At 40.6% G+C, this 12,461-nt stretch overlaps 1 long non-coding RNA gene across 1 annotated transcript; it reads right to left on the bottom strand.

Annotated features, from left to right (window-relative positions):
- Positions 1 to 833: 833 nt before the first annotated feature.
- LOC118161226 lies at positions 834 to 12,461 on the bottom strand. The gene is made up of 3 exons (XR_004747906.1): positions 12,260 to 12,461; positions 10,898 to 10,906; positions 834 to 844 (listed from the first exon to the last, which is right to left on the bottom strand). It is a non-coding gene; the product is annotated as an uncharacterized LOC118161226 (long non-coding RNA).

The raw sequence follows: 12,461 nt of genomic DNA, 5'->3' as shown, positions 1-12,461 counted from the left end.
GCCCTATTGCCTAGTCTGAGACTGCCTCAGAGGAAAGTTAGGGCTTGCACAAAGGTGTTTTTGCCGAACACAACGTGACCATAACAACTCCCTTTCCAATGGCAAATTCTTTCGGTTCAGTTCTTACGTTTCCTGCTGGATTCGCCAAGCCCCAAAATTGCACTTTATCCTCTCTGGATCTGGAGATAAACACACTGACAGCAATCTCAAAATCATTCAGTGGAGATTTAAACTTCAGGAAAGGGTTTCCATCCCTTAGGTCTCTGCAGAGTGAAAGATCTCAGGGCAAAGACCAGCACCCAGTCCATTGCCACCTCCATCTGCCTTAGAAGCTTCAGACCCTGCTGTGGTTTGATAATGCTAACACTACAGCAGCAGAAAAGTATATCCCAGCACTATACAATCTCCCTTCTTGATAGAAATGTGTTTATAGTCACAGAATCACAGAAAGGATGAGGTGCAAAAGGACCTCTGGAGACCATCTGCTCCAACCTCCTGCTCAAGCAGGGACACCCAGAGCAGGACCATGTCCAGGTGACTTTTGAAGATCTATGGTCTTTTTTCTAGTTTTCCCAAAAGGACTAGCAAAGTCTGGTTCCTTGCCTTCCCTCTGACCCCTTGTGTGATGCAGTCCCATGCCCTCACATCCCCCTCCATATCCTGCCCAGATGTTCTGCCCCTTCTGTGTCTCTTCCCTTTCCATCACAAGACTACACATGCTGGAACTGGCCAGGGGCCATGCCAACGATGCTCAGGTGGTTGGCAGATGTCAAACAGACTCTGCTGATTTTTCCCTGTCACCTCTATCCATCTAATGATTTTCAACAACCTTAAAGAACTGAAACTGATGAAACATTTACTTCTCTGGGAAATTCAGCTGAAAGTGACAGAAACTTCAAATCTTCTTCCAGAAAAGGGAACAGCTGGGTGGTCATGGCACAACTGCACAAACCATGACATAGTAAGGACACAGCTGGTGCCTAATCCACAGTCTGGGGGGGCTGGAGAAGGCTTAACCAGTGAGTGACAGCACTTGGGTAATTTTCAGGTGATCCCCCAACCCCTGCAAGCTACATGCAGCCAATGTGCTTAAATCATCTCTGCACCTTCTTTAAGTCTGTGTGGGCAAACCCCAATGCTGCCACCTCCCCCAGCTGGGTACCACGCAGATGGCTCTGTCATAGGCACAGGCAGTGGAGTGCAGTTGGGAACCTCAGACTAAAATTTTTTACTGAACTATCATGTTTCTCCTGCCTTATGCAAATACATAAACCAAAGCCACACTGAGCATCGCTTCCCATACCGAGGGAACTCCAGGAGTTTAGGGAAGCTTCCTGACCAAGAAGAAAAGGGACATTGAGAACTCAAGATCCCAGGCTGCTCCAGTTCACACCTCTCCCTGGGGCAGTTGGGTGGAGGTGCCTCAGATCCCCTTGTCTGCCAGGAGACAGTCCTGTAAGTGCAACCATTCTACAGAGCAATTTTGAATGTGTTAGTGAATATTAGTTTGCCCAGGCATGATGATTAAACCAAGTCTTGTCTCCAGAGACACCTACAGGAAAGCTCATTGTCTAATTTTTTTCCCTCTCCGATAAAAGTCAGAGAACCTCTGGAGAAATTAAAAAAGAGTACCTTCTCCTTGTATTCTCCTCTGTATGGAAATACTTGGATTTCTGAGGGTTTTCTTGGCAAGATCTGAAAATAGATTTACTTCTGATCACAGCCCTCAAAACTCATGTTGTTGACAGATCTGTCTGTTGAAAAGCTGAAAACTAGAGTCAGGAGGGCAGGAACCCAGAGGGGGCAGCTGACACAGCACAGCACTTGTCAGGAGGACAATCTTCTCAGAAACCTTCATCTTTTTCCAGGCCAACATCTTCACAGCACTTCAGATGAGATGTTCCACCACCCTCTCTTCCTCACTCCACAGCTGGGCAATGCCATATCTGGGTGGTAAAACTCATCACAGATGAGTTTTAATTTTCATGCAATCTCCTTTCAAGAAGGAGAGAATAATGAATAACTCAGATTGAGAACAAATCTGTCGTGGAGTTGCCATCTTGGATTTTAAACCAAGATGCCAATTAAATATTTGAATGGGGTTAGTTGCAGTAACACAGCTAAACAAGATGCAGTTAATAGTAGGCTGGCCTCTCTTGCTCTTCTTCCACAAAACCTCTTCTTTTTCTGTGTGCACTTACTGCCCAAGATTGGCTCTAATTAGGTCTGACTTAACATGGTTGTTTAAATAGCTAATTCATCCCTTTCCTGCTGTTTCTAACACACATGTGGGTTGACAGGGAAGGATTTGAGTGCTTTTAACATCCTCTTTTAGCAGGTCTTTTGCTCAGACCTTACAGAGAATGCTGTCTAAGGAAAGCTGAGTGTCTGTTTGTGCATATCTGAGGAGCACACCAGATCCTGCAGGGAATCCTGTGGGGTATCTTCTATAACTCAGACATATCTCACAAAATCTATGGCTGTTTTCTGTCTCCTTGTAACATGCTGCTCCCTAGAGAAGCTGGTACTCCAGTGCTAACAGCTAAGCAAAACAAGAATAATTGCAGGCTGCTGCCACCTCTGCCTCAGAACATCTACAGCCTTGTACTACTGACTACAGGGAATATTTGCTTGTTTGCAGGGTGGAGCGTCTAGAACACTGCTCAACACTAGGGATGCATAAAAAACTGGAGAACCAGAAAGATCATTTTCACAGCAGCTTTATGGATTATGAAGCATCTGGAAGATTTTAGGGTTCCCACTCTCTGCCTATTGTCACATTTCTTGGATTTGTACCCCCCATCACAAATAATGCCTCTCCCTCCCAGGGGAGTCTTCATTTCTTTCTTTCATTTCTGGGTAAGCAGACCAGCCTCAGTCTTACCTCAGAATATTTTAGGTCTTGTCATGACCCCACAGACTAAAGGGAACCTCAGCAAAGGGAAATTTCTTTACAGAATGTGTAAGCATTTACTATGTTCCCACTGCTTTTCATCTATTTTCTCTCCTGCTGGTGCGTGTTTTTCTGACCTGCTGGCTGCGGTGCTGCATACTGATGGAGCAACACCTAGTCCATCCCCGGAGGAGGCTGTGTGGGGGTTTATTGGGGAATTTCAGCACATCCAATAAGTCTCCTACCAATGGGATGCCTTTGGGTAACAGCAGATAAAGCCATTTGCTAATGCTATACCACTGCTGTGAGCGCATCACCTTCAAAGATATATCCATCATCCTCTCCCTGGTTATATACTGCAAAGCTATAGTGTTTATCTGTTTCTTAACAGATAACATAATAAGTGCTTGAAGAAGGAGGCGTCTGTTTGTGCTTCAAGCTGACCAGACCCGCAGATTTTGTTTACTGATGTAAACACGCACAAGTGAGAGACTGTGCTGGTCTTCAAATACACTTAGGAAGTGGTTTCCTTCAGAGGGGGGAAGTGGGAGGGGTGATATAGGAAGAGTGGCTGGGGCTTTTATTTTCATTCGTCACATGATTATTGTGAGCTCCTTAGCACGGGGCTGTGTACCACGCCTGGAGAGAAGGGCAGCGTGCTCACATCCCTTCGCTGCAGAGGTGACAGGGAAGTGGCCAGGCTGTTGGGTTCTCCTGGGCAAGCTTGTGGTGGTGCAGGCCTGGTGGCTACAATAAACCTCATAGCACAAGCAGGTGAGCCATCTTCATGGCTCCTCACCCGTGCCCATCCCTCTGCCATGTGGAGCGGCAGCATGGTGAGAGCGGCATGGCCGCTCTTTGCTGGCAGCAGCCAGTAACACACACAGAAAAACAAAAAATATTAAAATAAATAAATAAATAAAGCAACAAATTTATTATTATTATCATAATCACCACCACCATCATCATCGTCATCATTATTCAACATCATCATCATCATTCAGTATCATCATCATCATTCAACCCACAAGAGCAGACTGCAAAGGCACACAGGGAACACCCTGCTTTCTTCTGGATTATGTGTGCAGCCAAGCGGGGTGTTTGCACCTCAGCACTCCTGAAGCACAGGGGGTTTCCTGCAGTTTTCTCCCTCCTGACAGCCTGGCCTCTCAGGCAGATGGGGACATGCCAGTATGGGGATCTTCCTGGAAAAAGAGTGGAAGAAACTCCACACAACAAGGAAATTGTGAGCCAGTGCTTTTGGCAAGCACTGTTGACCTTTTGTACCATGAGGCTAACAGAAGCAACCACCTGCCTAACCTTGCCTCCAAAATCTTGAATCATTTCTTTGTCTTTGAAAATTAATTAAGATGCATGTTAGGTATTAATACTAAAACTCAATTCAAATTAATTATAGTACTTGCAGGAGAGGATTTCAAAACACTATGCAAACACTAACATTTAATGTAATGATAGAAGGGAAATACCTTTATCCTACCATAATTTTTCTCATGATTTTTTAAAAAGTGTATATTGTGGGGAGCTGCTTTGCTTACACCTCACCTCTTTATTTTCTGTGAAACCATGTTCAGGAATTGCCACCTAGTAAATGATTCAGCTTCCCACTGGATCTAATGTGTGCTTATTCCAAAGACCAGTCTTTTTGCTGTATCCCCATTTGTTCTCTGAAAATGTTGAAAATTTATTCTAGTTGGAGGTCTAGAGGGCTTCATTTGTAAGGACTTGAAAGAAGCAAAACTAATAACCACTGGAAAGAAAAACTTGTATTATTAGGGCACTTTTTATAATAGATGGGAACCAAAGGGATGCCTCTGTTTCAAAAATCTGTACGTAGAGTAGGGTTACATGTTTTGTTAGGGAGCATCTTTTAATAATCATAAATTCTGGTAGCAAATAAAAGACTATGGTGAAAATGTGTGGTTAAATGCAATGTATAGTTGCCTGTCAATCAATACAATGGTACTTTCCATTCAGAGTGCCTAGATAGTTTGTCATCTTTATCAAGTAATTTAGGGAATTTCAGAATTTACTGCTTACCCAGTAAGCTAGGTATTCTTCATAGATATTAATAAATGCTGTTTCAGGAAGTGTTAAATTAAAATCTTAGGTCAGTGCAGTAACCCCTGAGATAAGCACTGATTTAGGCTGGTGCTTAAAATCTGTATGTTGGTGTCAAATAAATAGCCGCCAGGTAAATTTCAAATTAAGTATGTCTGTGTGATTGCTTAGGAAGTGTCTATCAAAAGTTTATGCCACTCTAATTATTTTCTTTTGAAGTAGGCAGTAATTAAATAGGTATTAGATTAATGCCACTGAAATATCAATGAACTTGTTAATTAATGTTTATTTCTGGTAATTTTATTAGGTATTTAAGGTGTGCTATATCTTACCTGTTAGCTGACATCTAAATATTAAATAAGAAATATAGCTTAAAAGTAGCTGATAAAACCCCATAGGAAATCTACAAAATGTTTATTTCGTGATTCTCTCATTTTTTTTCCAGTTCTGACTATGAGAAATTTCTAGTAGTCAGCATAAATATAGGCAAAGTCCTGCATCTGGGATGGAATGGAATTATCCCGTGCAACTATGCAAGCTGAGAACCGTTTTCTAGAAAGCAGCCATATATAAAAAGACGTGGGGGCAAGGATGGTCCTGGTGGGCAGAAAGTTGAGCATGAGCTAGCAGCGCACCCTTGTGGCAAAGGCAGCCAGCCGCCTACTGTGCTGTATGATAATCACGTAGAGAGCAGGTCGAGAGAAGTGATTGCTTTCTTTGAGAGCAAACCTTCAGCACTTGTGGTTTTTCTAGTAAGGGATCCAGCTGTGGGCTCTCCAGTACTAGAAAGACCTGGCTGGACTAAGTCAAACAGAGGACCACCAAGTTGGTCAGGAGGTGGGATGACAAGACCTACATGGAGAGGTAAGAGCACTGGATTTGTTCAGCCTCAAAAACAGACAGGAGAGATCTTACTGCTGTCCACAAGTAAACTAATCAGAGGGTATAGGTAAGACAGAGCTAGAGTCCAGTGTAGAAGGATGGAGAGAAACAGACACAAGCTGAAACACAAGAAATAATTACTAGATATATATAAAATATTTTTTACCATAAGGATGGTAAAACACAGGCAGAGTTTGCCCAGAAATATCTTAGACTCTTCATTAAAAACTCAGCTAGACAAGGTCCTGAGCAACTTGTTGTAAATGGGCATGCTTTTAGTAACGCATGCTTTTAGGTAATTTGTCAAGATCACCTCTTGAGATGCCTTCTAACCAATGTGATTCCACACTTCATGGTCAATTTAAACAGGCTATGCTCTTGACTTGATTTCGTCTGTGAGCCTTAACAGTTCTTCTTTCATAGTTAAACAGTTATCAGAAATGTTTATAGAGATCAGTTAATCAGGTTCTATCTTAGTATTGCTGTGCAAGGACATCTTGGCATCGTTGACCTCTCTTCAGTCTCATTTTGAATAATTTATTCTCCATATCATCTTAGCAGTCAGTTCTATTCATCTTTCTGACTGTTGTTCACTAGCATTGCATGCAGGCTTCAGAAGCCATGCACAATTCCAATAATAGGCCAACATCTGTGTTTCATTTTTATTTTTCAAAATGACCATGATTGATTAAATGGTAAAAGAGTTAGTTTGGCAGTCATATTGAAAGTGTTCAATGCTTATAGCTTCTGACACTTGTTTTGTTTCTAAATATATTTGTTAATTTATTTTTCTTTTTTAATCCTGATACAGCTTTTCAATTTTCTGATGTCCACCATTCAGCAGTTTTTATACATTTATGGGAAGACTATCTTCTCATAGAACAAAATAGATCTCATGAAACAAAATAGTTTTCATGATCTGGTAGGACCCCAGAAGCCATATATGCACTTTTGTAACTCATCATAAGTCTGTAATTCTTCAGCTGCTACAGTGTTGCCAAATTTAAAGACTCTTACAGATAAATTCAAATATTAATTCTGGAGATAACCTTCCAGATTTTTTAACAGAGGTTGTACTTTAAAGGAATGCAAAATAAATAAATAAATATCAGTGATTCAAGTATTTTTTTTCATAAAAATGTCTAAATTTAAAGTCATTCAGAAAGTTATTGACCTTTTCTTGCCATCCTTGAAGACAGAGCTCTTGTTCTGAGGTGAATGAAGTATTCTTTGAATATTGTCTGATATTCAATTTCATAATGATGCAAATACATTTAACAGCCAAACTGCTTCTATCATCACAAATTTATTACAGCAAAATCACTTGATTCTGTGGAATGGGCATCTTGAGAATAAGAAAAGATAATTATCTTAATTAATTCTTATTTAATTCTTAAGATAACTTCAAATTTTCTTATAATGGAGATGTTTGTTCGGTTCTCTGTCCAACTTTACCTCTGAGAATTTAAAAAACGTTTGTCAATCTGGCATTTTTCTTAATATATTCTGGTCACAAATATTTTTTAATATGTTCAAGTCTTCATTCTGCCTTTAATCTTTAGCATATTTACTCTTGTTAGCAACTGTGCAATTGCCAGGGTAGCCTGAAGCTTCCTGCCTCTGGTAGTTACAGTTCTATATGATTTGGGAGAATAATGTTATCACTTACTTCAAAATGCAGATCTTATATCCCTTCTCCAGAGCCTTGTTCGGTTCTGGAGTATGACAGGTGCCGTTAAGGGCTCTTCAGAGCTTTGGTTGCAGACTGCCTGTCAGGTTTCAGAACAAGTGCAGCACAAGGGCAATAGCAGCTTGCTATTTACCCAAACTGGAAGCACAGGGAAAAGAGACCTCATACTCTGCTTTTACACTGTTGTCATGGTGTCAAAAATCTTAAAAATAGCTTTGGGGTTTGTCATAATATAGAGATCACAGCAATGGGTTTGTAGGATTTCATAATATACAAGGACACAGAGGCTTCATTTTCATAAATTTCTATTTATTATAATTACCACAAACCACCACTAACAAATATACTATGATTAAAACGGAGAGCACACACACACACACACATATATAACATGCTTCTTGGTAGTACTGGTAATAGCTTTAAGAGAATAGCACTAATAGCGGGAATTAGAGGAAGTAGGAAGGCAATTAAATGTCATAAAAATGAGTAATACAACAATAAATATAGATTAGCATTATAGGTTCAACCAATTTATCAATATTATGTCAGTGAATGTAATTATTACTCATGACAAACATATCAATACTATAACAATGGCTATACATAGGTTACACTTATCAAGACTATACTTATGACAGGTTATGTGTATATACGTCAAAAAAGGTACTGGTACAAAATGCACCAAACCAATCCCGTAAGTGTGTGTGTGGTGGTGGTGTCAAACCAACCACAAAAATATCTAATTAAGAAAATCAATCTCAAAACAGTCCAGTTAAGAAAACTGATCACTGAAGAGCCCAATCCCCAGAAGTGAGACTGAATAAATAATGAACGACATCTCAGTTTGAAGATGATCTGCATGTTTGGAGTTGGCCAAGCATCTCCAGTGAAGGTTCAATTTGTTAAGGAAATTCTGTAGGAAAGAAAAGTTTGGGCCGCAGAGGAAGTTCTTGGAGAGAACTCTCAATTTTTGGTAGGAAGCAAGACATTTTTGTGTCACAGAGACAGTAAGAGAGCATAGGACACCACCTTGTAGAGCAGCCAATAGATGCTGCTGATTTCTGCTTAATGTGAGACAACCAATAGACAATGGTGTTTCCTGTTCTTTCAAACAAAATTTTACTTTTCCCAGACATTCTTTTTTTTCCTTTTCTGATGATAAATTACTGTTACAATTCCTTGTTTTTGCCCTTATTGATGGTATCTTCAGGATGTCTCTTGTTCTTAGGTACCCAGAAGCAATCCAAAGAGGCCATCTGTGCCTTTCAAGAATAATCGTGGTTCACAGACCTATTTCTTAGTTTCCTTCTTAGTCTTCTGCTTTTCATTTGTAGTTTCAGACTAAGGATATAAGGAAACAAAAGCTTCCAACCCGTAATAGTATTACAAATTGATGTAAGCTCCCTAGAGCTGTGGGTAAAGAGTGCTCCTCCACAACCCACATTATCTGAGTGAAACTTAACTTGAAGTTCAATTTCCAGTTCAAGGCTTTGGTGCATCTAGTCTTTTTTTCAAGATGTCCTTTGTTACTTTAGCTTATTCTCCTGAATAGGCATTTTGTTTTATTTTTCCATTTCAGTGGGCAATGCTACCTGCAGCATAGTGCAAAGTCCACATGCTGCCCAAGGAAGTTGGGCAGTTTGGGTCAGGGTGCACGTCTCTTGGGCAGACTCACAGGACTGGTCTCTTTGCCTGGGACAGGGGTTGCTTGTGGGGTTTCTTGGTAGCTTTCTAGGCTTGGGCCACAGCCCTCCTGCATGTTATAACTCTTAAGCTGCTGACATTACATCAACTGAACAGTGTAAGTTAAAATCTGTGGGCAGTCTATAATACAGTGGTCTTTTAAGTGTCACAGATCAGTTGGTAAGGAAGAATGGGAAAGGTGTAAACAGTTCAGTAGTTAGGAAGATGGCAGTGTACTGACTCACTTCAGCAACTATAACAAGGTCAGACTGGTTCCAGAACTTAAAAATAATTGGTAAATGAACTCTTGGCAAACAAAACAAAGGAAACAAACAAGAGATCACCATGTAGATGGAAGCACAGATCAAGACCTTGTCTTGTTATTTAAAAAAAATATATAAAAAAATTAAAAAACTAGACTTCAAAGAACAGGAAAAGTAGTATGACCAGAGACGGCTGTACAGATTTTTAAATCCATGAAGTTTAAAATTATAAAGTTCAAGGATTTTGCCCAAAATGATATACTTCAGAAACCTTTAATTTCTCCAAGTACTAAGCTGATAGCTCTTTATCTGGTTCTAGCATCCAATCAATGATGATAAATTAACTGCTCTTTAGTACCACGTATTATCTACATGCAGAACTAGTCTCATACTGTAAAACAATAATTTCATGCCTTTAGTAATAGAAATCATTTATTCTAACATTTTTATTTTGAGCCATTTTATGCAGTTTCTAGACTAAACAGTTATGTAGGTCTTTTCTGCACTTACTTAAATATGCAGACATCAATTCCTGCATTTGGAATTTGGATTTCAATGCTGCTTTGCCTTCTCCATTACTGCCACATCAAAAGCTTATTTGTAAGGCCTACCACAATTTCAAGTAATTATTCCTCTAAATTGCTGTGCTAATCTGTGTAACTTCACTTGTTACTCGTTTTCTTCATTGGCATGCTTTAACTTTTTAATTATTTACTTTTTTTTTTTTTAAAAAAAAAGAAAGAAAGCCTACCTACTTTTTAAAAAAGCTTTTCAGCTTTCCTAAAATATCTTGGCAAAGTCTTTGCTTTACTGTGCGACAAGAAGCAAAACACATCTGCTATTCCATCTTAGAGAACTGACAGACTTTTTCATGCAAGCATAGTTGAATTTTCTACCACCTAACCGTTCAGGAAAGGGACTTTTGGACCCGCTTATTCCCTGCAAGCTCCTTTCTTTTTGGCAAAGGTTGAGAGATTTTTGTCAACCTCAGTGACATATTTCCTTCAAAAAAAACAAAACAAAGTAAAACAATTTGATTGGTTTTGTTTACTTGGAACAGTTGTCCCCCTATTGCACTTCTTCTCTGCTGCTCCTTTTCGGTCACTCTCATCCCCTGTGCTGTGGGGTCCCTCCCACAGGATACAGTCCCTGCTGAACTGATCCCGTGTGGGCTTCCCACAGGCAGCAGCTCTTCAAGAACTGCTCCAGATATGGATCCGTACCACAGGGTCCATCCCTCGGGAGCAAACTGCTCCAACCTAGGTCCCCCATGGGCAGCAGCTCCTGCCAGGTCACCTGCTCCTGCGTGGTCTCCTCTCGACAAACTACAGGTCCGGCCTGGAATCTGCTCCGGCAGGGGTCTTCCACAGGCCACAGTCTCCATCAGTTCAGGTCCACCTGCTCCACTGTGGTCTCCTCCATGGGCTGCAGTGTGGACCCCAGCTCCACCATGGTACTCCATGGGCTGCAGGGGGACATCCTGCTTCACCATGGTCCTCACCACAGGCCGCAGGGGACTTCTGCTCTGGCGCCTGGAGCACCTCTCCCCCTCCTTCTTCACTGACATTGGTGCCTGCAAAGCTGTTCCTCACTCCTCTCACTCTCCCAGCTGCTGTGTAGCAGTGGCTTTTATTTTATTTTTTTCCTGTCTTAAATATGCTCTCACAGGTGCAAACAGCATCACTTATTGGCTCAGCTCTGGTCAGCAGTGGGGCCCTTACCAAACATGGGGCAGCTTCTAGATCCCTCTCACAGAAGTCACTCCTATGGCCCCCCTGCTACCAAAACCTTGCCACGTAAACCCACTACACAGCCCCTGAAAAACAGGTCAAACTGGCTGTGTGCTAGTTTTTCTGGGAAAAGTGGACTCAGGTATATAATAATTACAAAATTTTAAATACTTAAGGTTTTGGGTTTCAGTATAGCAACTTAGATTGGAGACAAATTCAGTAGAAAGCATATGCTGACTGTATGTTTGATGAGGTACTAGAATGTAATGAAAGTAAAACACATATTTTGAATAAAACTATGACATATTTAAATGAGTCTCTCTATCAGGCAAGAATTCTTAATGGTACAAAGCTGTCCTGTTAATGTTGAAGGTTGTGAGAGGCAATTTTTATTTATTTTTTTTAAACAAAGAAAAGGAGTGGAAAAGTAGTAACAACATCTTTACCCCCTTACATTAATAACAGAATTACAGTTTTCATCATTTTTCTCAAAATACAAGGAAAGCAGATTTCTGTAAGAGGTGCCAGCTTGGTCATAACACCTGCTTTGATGGACAGAAAAATGTTGGACTGGTTGAGGAAAGATACTCAGGGTTGGGAGAGACAGCAAGGCAGTCTGGGCAGTAACTGTATAGTCCTAGTCTTAAACAGAAGTAAACAAAAACAAACAAACAAAAAAGTTGTCCATTAATATCTTTAAGATTGTTTTATGTAGTTATTTTATACAAGGTTAATTTCATTAGGTGCCACCAATGTGAAAACATTCAAGTCTTCTATAGCCTATTCTTTCCCAGTTCTGGACCAGTTGTGAAGATGTTTAATTTTGCCAGCCATCAGCAGACCCATTTTTAATGAAAGACAAAGTAAAAAAGAATTGATTAGGGGCTGGGTTTCCTTCTACTACTAGTAGACTGTTGTCTTGTTACTGCTTATGCAGTGTTCCATTTTGCACACTGGCCTTATTAAATCCTGGTTCTAAACACAGATTGGTGGGTAACATATGTGACTTTCTCATAAATCGTTCATTAAACAGAACGACAGAATTACAGAATGTTAGGGATTGGAATGGACCTTGAAAGATCATTTAGTCCAATCCCCCTGCCGGAACAGGAACACCTAAATCATGTCACACAGGAATGCACCCAGACGCATTTTGAATGTCTCCAGAAAAGGAGACTCCACAACCTCCCTGGGCAGCCTGTTCCAGTGCTCTGTCACCCTCACTGTGAAAAAGTTTTGTC

Source organism: Oxyura jamaicensis, chromosome 2 (genome assembly GCF_011077185.1).
Source record: "Oxyura jamaicensis isolate SHBP4307 breed ruddy duck chromosome 2, BPBGC_Ojam_1.0, whole genome shotgun sequence".
NCBI classification, from domain to species: domain Eukaryota; kingdom Metazoa; phylum Chordata; class Aves; order Anseriformes; family Anatidae; genus Oxyura; species Oxyura jamaicensis.
The sequence above is the reverse complement of the archived record's forward strand: the minus strand, read 5'-3'. Positions and strand labels throughout refer to the sequence as shown.